The sequence below is a fragment of the Halichoerus grypus genome, chromosome 7 (assembly GCF_964656455.1).
Source record: "Halichoerus grypus chromosome 7, mHalGry1.hap1.1, whole genome shotgun sequence".
NCBI lineage: Eukaryota > Metazoa > Chordata > Mammalia > Carnivora > Phocidae > Halichoerus > Halichoerus grypus.
Window position 1 is genome coordinate 43,294,487 of NC_135718.1, and position 14,452 is coordinate 43,308,938.

The following is a 14,452-nucleotide window of genomic DNA, read 5'->3' on the forward strand; positions in this document are numbered from 1 at the left end:
AGCCTCTCAGGGGAGCCAGGCTGTCTCTTTCCCAAGGCCACTCAAGGATTTCTTATGAGTATCAGGGTAACGTGGTGCCCCACCATCTTGAGCGCATGGACCCAGACAGCCTGAGAGCTATAACAGAAACAGCACACTGCCTCCCACTCCCCACTTCTCGTGCCCTACCTCCATCCTCACTCCCACCCCAACTCCCCACTTCCTATGCCCCGTCCTACCTCTCACTTCCCATCCCCACTCCCCGCCTCCCAGTCCCCACCCTCCCTTGCTCTGAGAGGAGTCTTGATAGAGCCAGCCAAAGGCAGCTTCCATGATAGCCATTTCAACTACTTCCTTACTAATAGCTTTTGCCATATTACACCTGCAAGGCAAGAGCCCAGCCTACCAGGGCCTGAGTGTGGCTGAAGGAATCCTACAGGCACACAGAGCTGACAAAACCACACACTATGGGCACTGCCTCTCTGGGGTCCTTGGTGCTCCCTGGCTCCCCTGTTTCCTGAGTCAAAATGCAGAGAAGGCCAAAGCAAAATTTAGTGACAAAGTCTTTAAATATAAATGTGTCTGCTATTGAAAATGAAGAGCATAACTAAGTTGATTATTAACTTAAGGAGATTTTTAAGAAACCAAAGGAAATCAAGAGAAATAATAAGTAAAAATAATAAATCCAAAATAAGGAGAAAATATAAACAAAGCCAAGAGATTATATTTGGGACAAGTATTAAGAGAGATACATTCAGGAAAATCAAATCAAAATAAAATATATATAAGTAACCAAAATTACAAATGAGAAATAAGATGTAATTACATAAGAAGGATACTTACAAGTTATATATAAATATTTAAGTCTATTCTAGCAAAGTTGAGAAATATCAACATTTAATGAGTTCCCAGGAAATAAATAAATTACCAAAATAATTCAAGAAAAGTGAATATCCTGAATGGATCATTAACTGTGTAAGAAACTGAGTAAAGAAGGAGTCTTAAACAGACTTTAAAGTCATATTTTTAATTTTTTTCCAAATAAATTAATTCCCCTGTTATTTAAACTATTCTGTAATTAGACATGTTAGAAAGCTAGCACAACTCAGATACCAAAATCAGATAAACACAGTTCATCGAAAGAAATCATAGAATATGTGGTCATACTAAATTCAAAATTAAGTACTAATAAAGTCTAGCCGTACAAAGAGAAAGATGGCATGAACAAGTAAAATTTGCCACATATATGATTTGATACATAAAGTTGAATGTTTTGCAACATGTTTGCAAATTCCTTGACATTCCTTCTATCAAAGGTGGGGTCTGTGTTCCCTTCCTTTGAACCTGGGCAGGTGGTCCTTTGTGTCAGCCTGAACAAGTAGAATGTGGCACAATGATGCACCATGACTTCCGGTGCTAAGTGTGAAAAGGTGGTGCATATTTGCTGGCTTCTCTTGGGACACTCACCCTGGAAACCTCTAGGAGAAGTGCGGCGACTCTGGAGCCCCATGCAGAGAGACCACACAGAATGAGAGATGCCCACAGAGCCCCAGATGCTCCACCCGCTGTAGTGTGAGTCTTCCCAGCTGCAGCACCAGACATGGGAGGTAGGAAGCCTTTAGGACTTCGGCTCCAGCCCAGCCTCTGTCTGTCTGACTGCAAACACATGAGTTATCCCGAGTTGGAACTGCCTCGTGGAGCCTGGTTAACTCACAGATTCATAAGGAAAATAAATGGTGGTTACTGCTTAAGCCACTGCTTTGGGGAAATTCATTACACCGCAATAAACAACCAGAACATATCTAATCATTAAACTTAATCAATTAATATAATATGTGATAATATTCATATGTGACCCCTGCAATGGCATTTGATAAAATATCCATTCCTTATTAAAAACTCTTAGCAAGTGAGGAAAAGAGAGTCCCTGGGGGCCCCTGGGTGGCTCAGTTGGTAAAGCGTCTGCCTTCGGCTCAGGTCATGATCCCAGGGTCCTGGGATTGAGTCTTGCATCAGGCTCCCTGCTCATCAGGGAGCCTGCTTCCCCCTCTCCCTCTGCCACTCCCCCTGCTCCTGCTCTCTCTCTCTCTCTCTAATAAATAAATATATTTTAAAAAAAAATTTTTTTAAAAGAAAGAGAGTCCCTGAGCATGATCACAAATCTCTGTCCAAAATATGAACCAACACTGTGCACACTATGAACCACTAGAGACATTCAAACCTGAAGCAAGAAGAAGAATATCAAAATTACACAACAGTGTTCTGGACATTCAAGCCGATACCCTAACAAAGAAAAAATAAATAGGAGATGTAATATCATCAAGGAGATCAAATTATCAACATCCATAGATTATACGGTGTCTACCTCGAAAACTTAAAGAAATTAAAATATTATGAAAAAAGGACCAAGTCACAATTATCAAAACCTGTGTACGTGTGGACCTGTCAAAACTTAGTTAAGCAATCTCTCACTGTGTTGTGCTTATCTAAGGACTTCTGCCTTAACACCAAACAAACTAAACAAAGATTTGAGATTGTTGCTTGTACAAAACAGCTGAGGGGATGGAAGAACCCAACAAATAAAGTCTCTAAATTTATGGGTATCCACACTCCCTAGAAAGCAGTGGAAAACTGGGGGGGGGGGGGGAGAGAAGAAATGGCTCAGGTTGATAGTGGGTGTAGCAGAGTGCTTGGGCCCTAGAGCTAGCCTGCCTGGGTCCAGGTCCTACCTCCCCACTCACTCCCTAGTGGACTTACGCACATTATTTAAATGTGAGGCCTCAGTTTCCTCAATAGCAAAGTGGAGGCATTAACCATGGCACCCAATGCATATGGTTGTGATAAAAATTAAGTTGTTTTCTATACATAAAGTATTCAGAACAGTGCCTGGCAAATAATAAGCAATAGCCATTACTAATAGAATAAATTCGTAGGCTAGGGTCTCCATCTGACTCAAAGAAGTAGGTCATTGTTTTTCCCCAAAGTGACTTTAGAATTAAATGAGAAATAACTGTGCATATATCCATTAAAATTTAAAATACATATAACCTATGCTTAGGCACCTCTAAATTTAAGAAGTTATCCTACAGATATGTACGTATGTTTGCAAAATTTGTAGATACAAAGTTATTTACTATGGCATTGTTTGGAATAATCAAGGCCAACCTAAAATGTCCATCAATAGGGGATTCATTAAATACATCATATAGCACATGCATAAAATAGAATATGTTACAGTCATTAAAAAGAACAAGAAATATCTTTATGTCCTAATACATGGAAAGAACTCTAATTTACATTGATTTTTTTAAAGTTTCAGAATGGCATGCATAATATTCTACCCTTTGGTAAAAGTTATAAATGTATGTGTGCATATATGTGTGAATTTACATATTATAATTCATATAAAATTCACATCCTATAATGCACATACCTTTATGTGTACATATATACATATATACATATGTAATTGTATTTATTCCCATATATATGCACAAATATATATTTCAGCTTACATCTACGTCCAGCCTCTCTGGGGTATACACTAAAAATAGGCAAATGGTTGTCTCCTGGGAGGTATGCTGGTTGGCAGAAGTGTGGAAAGGAGTCTTATTTTTCACCATGTATCTTTTTGCTCATTTTGAATTTTGAGCCTATATTATATTATAATAACTTTTTTTTTTTTATTTGATAGACAGAGAGAGACAGTGAGAGAGGGAACACAAGCAGGGGGAGTGGGAGAGGGAGAAGCAGGCTTCCCGTTGAGCAGGGAGCCCAATGAGGGGCTTGATCCCAGGTTCCTGGGATCATGACCTGAGCCAAAGGCAGATGCTTAACGACTGAGCCACCCAGGCACCCCAATAATAACTATTTTTAAAGGCTTGTGCAGGAACTAAAGAAAATCACTTAGTTTAGCCCCATTGGTAAAACCTAAGAAATGTAAAATTATACAACAATGAAATAATATTTGCCCATAAAAAGGGCAAAGTCCTCTTGATTTGTTTTAAGATAAATAGTTTGCTCTCCATGCTCACAAAGTGGCAGAAAACGGGAAATCTCACATAACACTGGTGGTAGTTAATCACTACAACATTTGGTAAGGCAATGAATTGACAATTTTACATGAGTAACCCACTTCTAGAAACCTCTGCCTAAGAAGTTAACCAAAATTGGCGGCAAAGATTTATGTGCACATGTAAATCTACAAGACTAAATATACAGTATTTAAAATAATGTTTTTGAACTATATATAACAAAATAGATATCATGCTTTGGGGTTTTTTAATAACAGTAATACTTGTTCAAATTACTTAAGCTTATTTCTCATGATAAAAGTAATACCCGAACACTTGAAATAATGGATATTACAGGGGAACCTCATGAGATAACATTAAATAAATAAACAGTATATGAAACTATGCAGTGCCATTCTACTTTTTCCTATATTTTTATGCAAGTGCATGTCTGTGTGTCTTATTGGCACCAGGAAGCTTCTTCCCGGCCACATATTCCATAACTATCACCTCTATGGCTCTTGACAATGAACAAAATATGGCAAATCATTTAGATCAAAGAATCTTAAGGTTATTTTTATCAGTACAGCATCACAGGAGTAAGCTATGTCCCTTCTAGAATCCGATGCTATGAAAGGGACACTTACATGAAGGATGCACCGCCCTATTGCGATATCCTCTCCATTGTCTCAACCTGCATAATACTGTCCTTCACAGCACCTTTCTGCTACTCCAGGGCTCAAAGCCTGGAAACTACATTTCAGAGACTCCCTTGCCAGCAGCATCATGGTTGGATTTGGCTGCCAAGAGGCATTCGTGTGAGATCTGGAGAAGGAGGAGCCATTATTCTGTCCCACAGCAGCTACAGACAGGCTCATGGGCATCAGCGGATGGCTGATATGGGGATGCACCAGCAGCCTGCGGGTCACCCCCTAAAACTGATAACACATAGCAGCTACGAGCTGTGGAATCACCAGTACCAACCCCTCTGGGATTCCTGCAGCCTCTGGTCTCCAAGCAAGCTGCTCTAGGACTCCTGCTTTCCAGATTTCTTGAAAGCCAGCAACACCCTCCTTGACATCTACTCTACTTGCCCTGCTCTTCAAAGGGTTCTGTAAACTCCCAGTTTCCTATATTAATTCTCTTTCTGATTAAAATACCTAGGGTGGCCACTCTATCCCCAACTAACCCCTAGCTGATAGGACTTCCAAATGCAGATTTCTAGTGTCTCCATAACAATCCACATCCTGTTTAAAAAAGCATTGGCTAGAATGAAAAATAGCAACACGGCTGTTGATATCCATTAAAATGTTTATCTTCTCGACATTTCCTGATCTAAAATATGGCCAATTAAGAGTTCTGGAACTGTGGCATTCCTAAATCCTAGGTGTTCCGGAGGACATGTTAAAATAACGGTTCTTACGCGGGGTGATTTTGCCCCTTCCTGCTCTGGGACATTTGGCAATTTTTAGAGACATTTTTGGTTGCCACATCTGGGCAGAAGGGGTTTTGTTACTGGCATTTAGGGGGTAAAGGCCAGAAATGCTGCCGAACACCCACCCTATAATATACAAGGAAGCCCACACAACAGAAAATCTTCTGACCTAAAATGTCCCTGATGCCAAGGTTGAGAAATGCTGCCTTAAATCTTTTTCATCAATCTTCCAGGATCATTATATCAAAAGCTCAAGTTACACAAATTTTATCTTCCATGTGATAAGGGAAGAGAAATCTTTGTAATTAATTCCAAAAATGGGCCACAGTCAGGACCTGTGATATAGATGAGAGAGAAATGCAAATTGTAGAAAGGGATATCCTTCTTCAAAGCTGCTTTTAACCCAGGTAACAAAGGAACCAGAAGAGGGCTAATAAGAGAAGAAAGAGAAGAGAAAAGACTCTCAAGCATAGAAATTAGGCCTTCTCGTTCTTTTGCAAAATAATGAGTGCTTATTTCTGTGTGACCAATTATGGACGCCTTTTCTTTCTCTCTTTACACTTTTTTATATTTTTCCAAATTTTATGTAATGATCACACATTACTTCTATAATTGTAAAAAAAAACCTCAATAAGCATTATATCTAAAATGGACAGAATGAGAATACGCAGCCCTTTCAAAGAAATATTCTAGTATTACTGCAAGCACTTTACATCATCTCTGAAATCCTCATGGGGAATACAGACAAATAGAAAAATTATGCAACTCCCACCAACCTGATTGTTCTGCGTTATAACTACACACCTTCCCACCAAGTTTTACTAACGAGATTTCTTGAATTTACCCAAGATGATCAGGAATGAATTGTAAATTTTCCCTCAGCGATAATGGGGTACAGACAAGAATCATACCCTGTTTGGATCAAGAGCCTGTTGTTCAGAGGACACAGAGGCCTCTTACAGGAGGAAAGAGGCAGTCCCCTCCTCTGTATCCCACAAGAGGCAGGCCAGGCCATCAAACTTCCTGAGCATGAAATTCTGTCCTCTCGGAATTATGTGCCCACTAAGAGCAACACTTTACTGCGCAATGGTATTTGTGACCCAGGCTAGTTTTTAATCTGTGGATTTCAAGGATGCAGCTCATTCCTGAAATTTAAAGAGCCATAAAATATTCATTTTGTTATTTTAAATATATGAATTATTCACATACCTTTGGGCAGCACCTAGAACTAGGCTAACTGGCATTCTCTCTCTTCTTTCCAGCAACTTCCTCCCTCCCAGCTCTGAGAGGGAGAGAATAACTATAGCAAGAATGCTCCGTAGCCATGAAATGGTCCATAAGATCCCTTGTAAGCATCCTTCAGCCCCTCCTGACTGCTCACGAGGAGTGGTTAACCTGTCCCCAGAGGGGCAGGGGGTTTGCTGTATCCACTGCACCACCTTGAGCTTGGAGTGGACCAGCATCCAGGGTGGCTGGACTCTCCAAATAGGTGTCCCACTCCCAGTGCACATCTGATAAGACTGAATGAGTAGGTGGCAGGAAAACATAACTTGTTATTTACAATCTCTCCCCTATCTTCTAAGGAAAATAAGTTCTAAAAGACCCCTTTGTTTGCCAAGGGGGGATAACAGGTATGAGGATGCAAGATTGGAGACACTAGGAGAACGACAGAAAAATTGCTCACTCAACCTATGAAGGGAAATAAAGATGGGGAATGATGGAAGGGAAGAAAGGTGAGCCTGGACTGGCAAGGGAGGAAGAAGTTTCAAGAGCATTTAAAAGAGGGACTTGGTGAGGGGGGAGATGGAGAATGAGGACAGCTCTACATCAAATGCTCTTACGTGATAGGTGATGTAACCTTATCTCCCATTTCCCCTCAAGATCTTTATTAAAATCTAGACTTCTTCTAATGAGCAGGGCCTTGCACGTTGTAAGTATTCAATAAATATTTATTGAATTAATAAACAACTCAACAAAGAATTGTTTAATGGAGTTGGATTTTTCTCTTTGTGGGGTGCACACAAAGTGCCGAGTCTTTCCTCTTGCAGGATGTTCCACTGTCTTCATAATCACGGTTTTTAAGGCTGCATAAATTCCAACTCGCTGACATGCTATAATTTACTTATTCATTGTAATTTGATTGTTTCTTCTGTTTTTCTAGCAGAGACAATGCTGCAGTGAACATCTTTGGACACACAGCCTTTTTGTGCATGCATATTGACAAATTGCTTTCTCAAAGGTGTGGGTCCCTGTATACAGTGACTTAGCTATGAGGCAGGTAGGGAATCACAGTTGGAATGGAGTAGGAAACTCAGAGAAGGCAGGTTTGGTTTGAGCCCCAGCTCCAGCCAATGGTCTTCACAGAAGCTGGGTAGACACATGTACTGGTCATTACAGAAACTTTTCTGAGGCCACCCCAGACTGAACCCAGTGCTGTGTCCTGAGGACACAGAACTGCATTCAAGAATCTTGGTCTGGGGGGCGCCTGGGTGGCTCAGTCGTTAAGCGTCTGCCTTCGGCTCAGGTCATGATCCCAGGGTCCTGGGATCGAGCCCCGCATCGGGCTCCCTGCTCCGCGGGAAGCCTGCTTCTCCCTCTCCCACTCCCCCTGCTTGTGTTCCCTCTCTCGCTGTCTCTCTCTCTGTCGAATAAATAAATAAAATCTTAAAAAAAAAAAAAAAAAAAAGAATCTTGGTCTGGTGGGAGAAGCAACAAGTAGTGATGAAAATGATTAAAATCACCTTAGTGATTAAAATGTAGTAAGAGAAGGCTATTATAGAGGTAAGCTGAGAGTGTTTTTGCCAATACAAGATACCACGATCTTATCCAACCTGGAATGAAGAGAACAGAGGAAGTCAGAGAAGGCTCCTGGAGGAAGGCTCCTGGAGAAAGGCTCCATAATCTTTCTTAGAGGAGAAATCGAAGAATCCAGTTGAGGAATGGGAAATGTAGTGATTTCCAGGCAAAGAGAAAACCACTCACAAAGCAACAAGCATGAAAGAGAAAGCACTACAGGGCAAAGCGCATAAAATATCACGTGTATTTGGGAATTGGGAACAATGAATAGGAGTGGCTAAGAAGATAAGCAAAAGATAGATACAAAGGTTCTTTTTTTTTAAAGATTTATTTATTTATTTTAGGGGGAGATGGGGGCAGGAGGAGCAGACAGAGGGAGAGAGAGAATCTCAAGCAGACTCTGCGCTGCACTGTGTCAAGCTCAAGGTTCAATCTTACAACCCTGAGCCGAAAACCAAGACTCAGACGCTTAATCTGCTGCACCACCCAGGCGCCCCAGATATAAAGGTTCCTGAAAACACTGCTGGGAGTTTGGACATCACACCACAGGCAAACTGGTCACAAGCCAGGGATCGACTGACATGATCACATTTGCCTCATGTAAAGATCGCTGGAGGGTGAGGAAAGGCTAGAGCCAGGGAAGCAGAAATGAGTAACCCAGAGCTACATATCGAGGGATGGCCTCAGTAACAAAAGCATCATAGAAGGTAATGATCTCCAATCACTTCTCAGGGAAGGCACACCCAGGTTCAACAGAACTGCAAAGCTCAGCCACACCCACAAATATTAATTTTCTTGACTTCCATAGAGCAAATACCTTCCTCTCACTTTTCTGATTCAGTTCTAGCATGATTCCTCAGATTTCCAGCTTTTTGGACTGCTGGTTCCATTCTCTGATAATACCTTCTGCTGAGGGCTCCTCGATGCCACCTTGTTACTTGGATCATTTCCATAACTGCCTACTAATTTCTCCCTGTATCCTGACCCAGATTAACTCAGAAAACTGTCTCCACTGTACCTTGATATGTGGAGATTTGATCCACCAACTGGTATCTTCATAGCATGTTGGGCATTAACATTACAGCTCCATGTATTTGTTCTATGATGAACTATATTAGTCTGTGTTCTCCAGAAACACAGAACTAATAGGAGATACACACACATATTTGTTTACATATATATATGTACTTATGTATATGCATATATATATGTATATGCATACATATACATACATACACACTCATGAAGAAATGTACTGTGAGAAATTGGCTCATGCAGTTAGGGACAGTGACAAGACCTGAAATCCATAGCCAGCAAGCTGGAGACCCAGGATAGCTAATGATGTAAGTTCCAGACCAAGTCCAAGGGCCTGAGAACCAGGGAGCTGATGGTCTAAATGCCAGCCCAAGCCTAAGTCCAAAGGCAAGAGAAAAGCAAAGTCCCAGCTTAAAGACAGGCAGAGAGAGAGAGAGAGAGAGAGAATACTTCCTTACTCAGCCGTTTTTTCTATATAGGCCTTCGGTAGAGTAGATGAGGTCCATTCACTGTTGGGAGAGCAATATGGTTTACTCCGTCTACCCATTCAAATGATAATCTCATCCAGAAACACCTCACAGACACCCCCAGAATCATGTTTAACCAAATATCTGGGTATCCCATGTCCCAGGCAAGCTGACACATAAAATAAATCATCACAGAAACTAAGAAGACCTCAGCCAGTCTCTGGAGGGGTGCTGCCGTTCAATAGGGTAGCTGCATGCTTGAAATATGGCTAGTCTGAATTGAGAAGTGCTGTAATAGCAAAATACCAGCCTGCAAAGACTTAGCACCAAAGAAAAATGGGTAAAATAGCTCATGAATAATTTTATATTCATTACATATTGAATGACAATATCTGGATATATTGGGTTAAATAAAATATATTATTAAAATTAATCTTACCTGTTTCCTGTTACTTTTTTAATGGGGCTGCTACAAAATGTCAAATCATATTATGTGATTTGCATTCAATTTCCATTGTCCAGTGGTGCTCTGGAGGGCTGGGTAGAAGTACCTGTTAGCAAGGGTCCGTGGTGGCATCAGGGGTCCAGATAAAAAAGTGAAAAATTCAGAGTACAGTTTTAAGCTTAATAAAGCACAGATGGACTAACAAGGGAACTGAGGCTTTGGCCACTGAAATGGGTTGAGCTTGCATTGTTGGGATGCGGGACCACTGTGGCTCCCTAGGACTCCCCTGATGTAGGCCACCTCGGCTTTGACCTCATAACTCCAGGTGTCATGGACACTGGCCTGGCTCAGGGACTATTCTGATGAGGCCCCCAAGAGGAGGTTCTCCATGATGCCATCAGCACCCTGTGGTGGAAGGAAGATGCTGACACTTCTCTTGTCTTCTCCTTGCTTCTTTGAGTCAGGAAAATTCTACTCAGGAGGACCAATAACCCTCTCTGAAGCAATTTTTGTGCTCTCTAATCAAATACATTATAAGTTTGTGTTTTCAACTGGATAAAATCCTAAGGCTGCCTGATTTGAGCCAGAGGCCCCAATGCCCATCTCATTGCACAAATAATAAGCCTTCCTTCTCTTCTGTTTGCTTTTCTAGATACTAAGAGGTAACAGAATTAATTCCTTTTACCGAGAAAATTTCAAATCCATTTGTAAATACTGGTTTGGTTCTTAAATGGTGCTTGAGAGGTGATATATCATTAAAGGCTGTTTAGATTTCACTTAAGCAAGAAGCTTCTGAGGCAGGCAAGAGTGATGCTGCTGGAGGTGTGTGTTTACAGGTCTTATTAAGGACTTTAAGCACCTATCAGTGCTCACCCGGCCTCAGTTGGCAAACACCCAGAGCATGAAGCAGGAAGCTACACAGGGGAGGCTGATGGGAGTTGAAGAGCTTCCCAGAAAAGTAGGAAGATAGGAAGGAAGAACAAATAGCAGGTGAGACTGGAAACGGCCACAGAAAGCCTGGCTCCAGCCTATTTCTGCCACCATGACCTCATGGAGAGGTCCCAGCCATGGCGAGCTGGGGATCCTGGGTCCTGCGACAGTGGGACTTGGAGAGGTGAAGTCCCCAGGATGTCCCAATGCCGTGTCTTCCCTGTCAAGCAGCCATCACCACAGAAGGGACCTCCTCAACCTCTCCAGGGACCCCATGTCCCTGCTGGCCCTTCCCTGACAGTCCTCTGTCCCTTTCCTTGCCATTTCACAGGATGAGGCTCCTTTAGCAAAACACAAGTGATGAGATGGTGACTATTAGCCTGTCAGCATTTCTAGTTTGTCCCCTCCCTGAGTTTGCTAAGGATTCTATCTCTTTGTTTCCCCACTCTCTACTCTCCACCAAATGTCCTGCTCTGCCACACGGGTCCTCAGGCTTCTGTGATAGAACATGACAGGGAGTGGAGGAGGTCAACAAGAAGTGTGTGGGGTGAGCACTGGAGGAGGCTGGGAAAGATTGTAATGAGAGCCAAGGGAGCTGACCAGAGGGCTCCGTGCTGAGAATAGAGCTGGGGTCTCTGTGCCACATTATGCCTCTGTGGCACATTATGGGTGGGGGAGGGAGGACAGCTAGGCCCTCTGGGGATTGGACCTAAGGTGCACACATCTGAATTTCAGATTAAGAAAATCAAACTATGCATGGCCTGAAAGTTCATTTCTTCCAGGAGTACACGAAGGCTGCCTTCAAGGTGTAAGGACCTGAGGCAAGCATCAGTCAAGAAGGCTCTTGGAATACCCCCAGAGCCACAGGGATACTGTGGAGACCTCGTTAAGGTCGGAAGTAAATTTGGGGGTTGACGTGTTCAGACTGACACATTGTACTTGGAGCACTGGAGTCACATGTGTGACAGACAATGCAATGTGCCTGTCCAATGCCCACTACCCCCTTCTCTCTTCCTGCCAGAATCCCTTGGAGTGGCAATGTGCCAGCTAGAAAACTTCATGTTGCAATCTCCCTCACAGCTGAGAGGCAGTGCCCATGTGCCAATGAGACATGAAAGAGTCTGCAGTAGAAATCTAGGTGTCTTCTGTTCCCATAGATAGCCCTGCCTCTTTCCCCTAGTCACTTCCCTGCCTGGGATGTAAACAAGAGGCTACAGAGGGAAAAGCCACTGTTTCATCACCAAATGGTGAGCCTGAGAATGAAATCTGTAAGCAGAGAACAGCAGAAGAGAAAGAGGAGGAGCCTGGTGTACAGATGACACTATGTGGTGGCCACCCCACACCTGGACTCTTATCCCAGATGGCTAGCTCCATGAAAAATAAACAAACCCTCCTCCTCCTTTAAGTTACTCCTTTTCAGATTTCTATAGCTATCTCCTGACAGACATAATGCTAGGTGCATTCACTAAAGTAGAGGAAGGATCTACAACACTCATTTAAATTGCCAGCTCCACAGGCACCCAGGTTCTTAAGAACTCATTGTTTGGGGCTGCTGGGAGTTAGTCAGTACCAATGAACCCTGTCCCCTGACCCCAAAGCCATGGCCTGGGAATATCAGTCAGGTCTCCATTCCCTGGAGACTTGGCTGTCACCATGTCACTTACTATGGAAGCACTGGCATGAAATTTAAGGACACAGTGGAAAGTAGTATACCAGGGTTTGTAGAAAAGGATTTAGAATGATGTTTAGAATATAGAATATGAGAAGATATTTGCAAATGTCTTATCAGATAAAGGGCTAGTATCCAAAATCAACACCCAAAAAACCAAATAATCCAGTGAAGAAATGGGCAGAAGACATGAACAGGCATTTCTCCAAAGAAGACATACAAATGGCCAACAGACATATGAAAAAGTGATCAACATCACTCAGCATCAGGAAATACAAATCAAAACCACAATGAGATACCACCTCACACCAGTCAGAATGGCTAAAATTAGTAAGTCAGGAACGAACAGAAAGGGGAACCCTCTTACACTGCTGGTGGGAATGCAAGCTGGTACAGCCACTCAGGAAAATATGGAGTTTCTCAAAAAGTTGAAAATAGAGCTACCCTACGACCCAGCAATTGCACTGTTGAGTATTTACCCCAAAGATACAAATGTAGGGATCCAAAGGGGCACCTGCACCCCAGTGTTTATAGCAGCGATGTCCACAATAGCCAAACTATGGAAAGAGGCTAGATGCCCATCAACAGATGAATGGATAAAGAAGGTGTGGTATATATATACAATGGAATATTATGCAGCCATCAAAAAATGAAATCTTGCCATTTGCAACAATGTGCATGGAACTAGAGGGTATTATGCTAAGCAAAATAAATCAGAGAAAGACAATTATCATATGATCTCACTCATATGGGCAATTTAAGAAAGAAAACAGAGGATCATAGGGGAAGGGAAAGAAAAATAAAATAAGATGAAAACGGAGAGGGAGGCAAACCAAAAGAGACTCCTAACTCTAAGAAACAAACTGAGGGTGGCTGGAGGGGAGGGGGGGCGGGGGGGGGGCGGGATGGGGTAACTGGGGGATGGGCCTTAAGGAGGGCACTTGATGTACTGAGCACTGGGTGTTATATGCAACTGATGAATCACTAAACTCCACCTCTGAAACGAATAATACACTATATGTTAATTAATTGAATTTAAATTATAAAAAAAAGAAAGGTTAAAGGGCAAGAACAAGGGTTACTCAGAAGATAACTTCTGTAGCATGTAGCACAGGAGTACATTAAGAATTCTTGTAAATCAGGGCCGCCTGGGTGGGTCAATTGGTTGGTTAAGCATCTGCCTTCGGCTCAGGTCATTATCCCAGGGTCCTGGGATTGAGCCCAGCATCAGGCTCCCCGAAGCCTGCTTCTCCCTCTCCCACTCCCCCTGCTTGTGCTCTCTCTGTCTCTTGGTCAAATAAATAAATAAAATCTTTTTTAAAAAAAAGAATTCCTGTAAATCAATAACATATGCACAACCCAATAAAAACATGATTTTTAACTTAAAAAAAAAAGAATGATGTATAGAAGGCACCAGAGAAGCACTATAAGGATGAAGTGGCCCTGAGACAGAGGGCTGCTCCCCCCAGGACAGCTGGTGTGGCCTCGCACTGCAGGATATATTCACAGACTCGAAGCCATAACTACCGCAAGTTCTGTGTGCGGACAGGGCTTGAGGCCCATCCGCCAGATCATTATGTGCGCTAGGGAGACAGAGCCCACACGTTATAGGAACAGACATAACTTAACACAGAGAGTTGTTAACCAGGTGTAAAGTAGTTAAGCAGGTGCTTAAGTGTAACA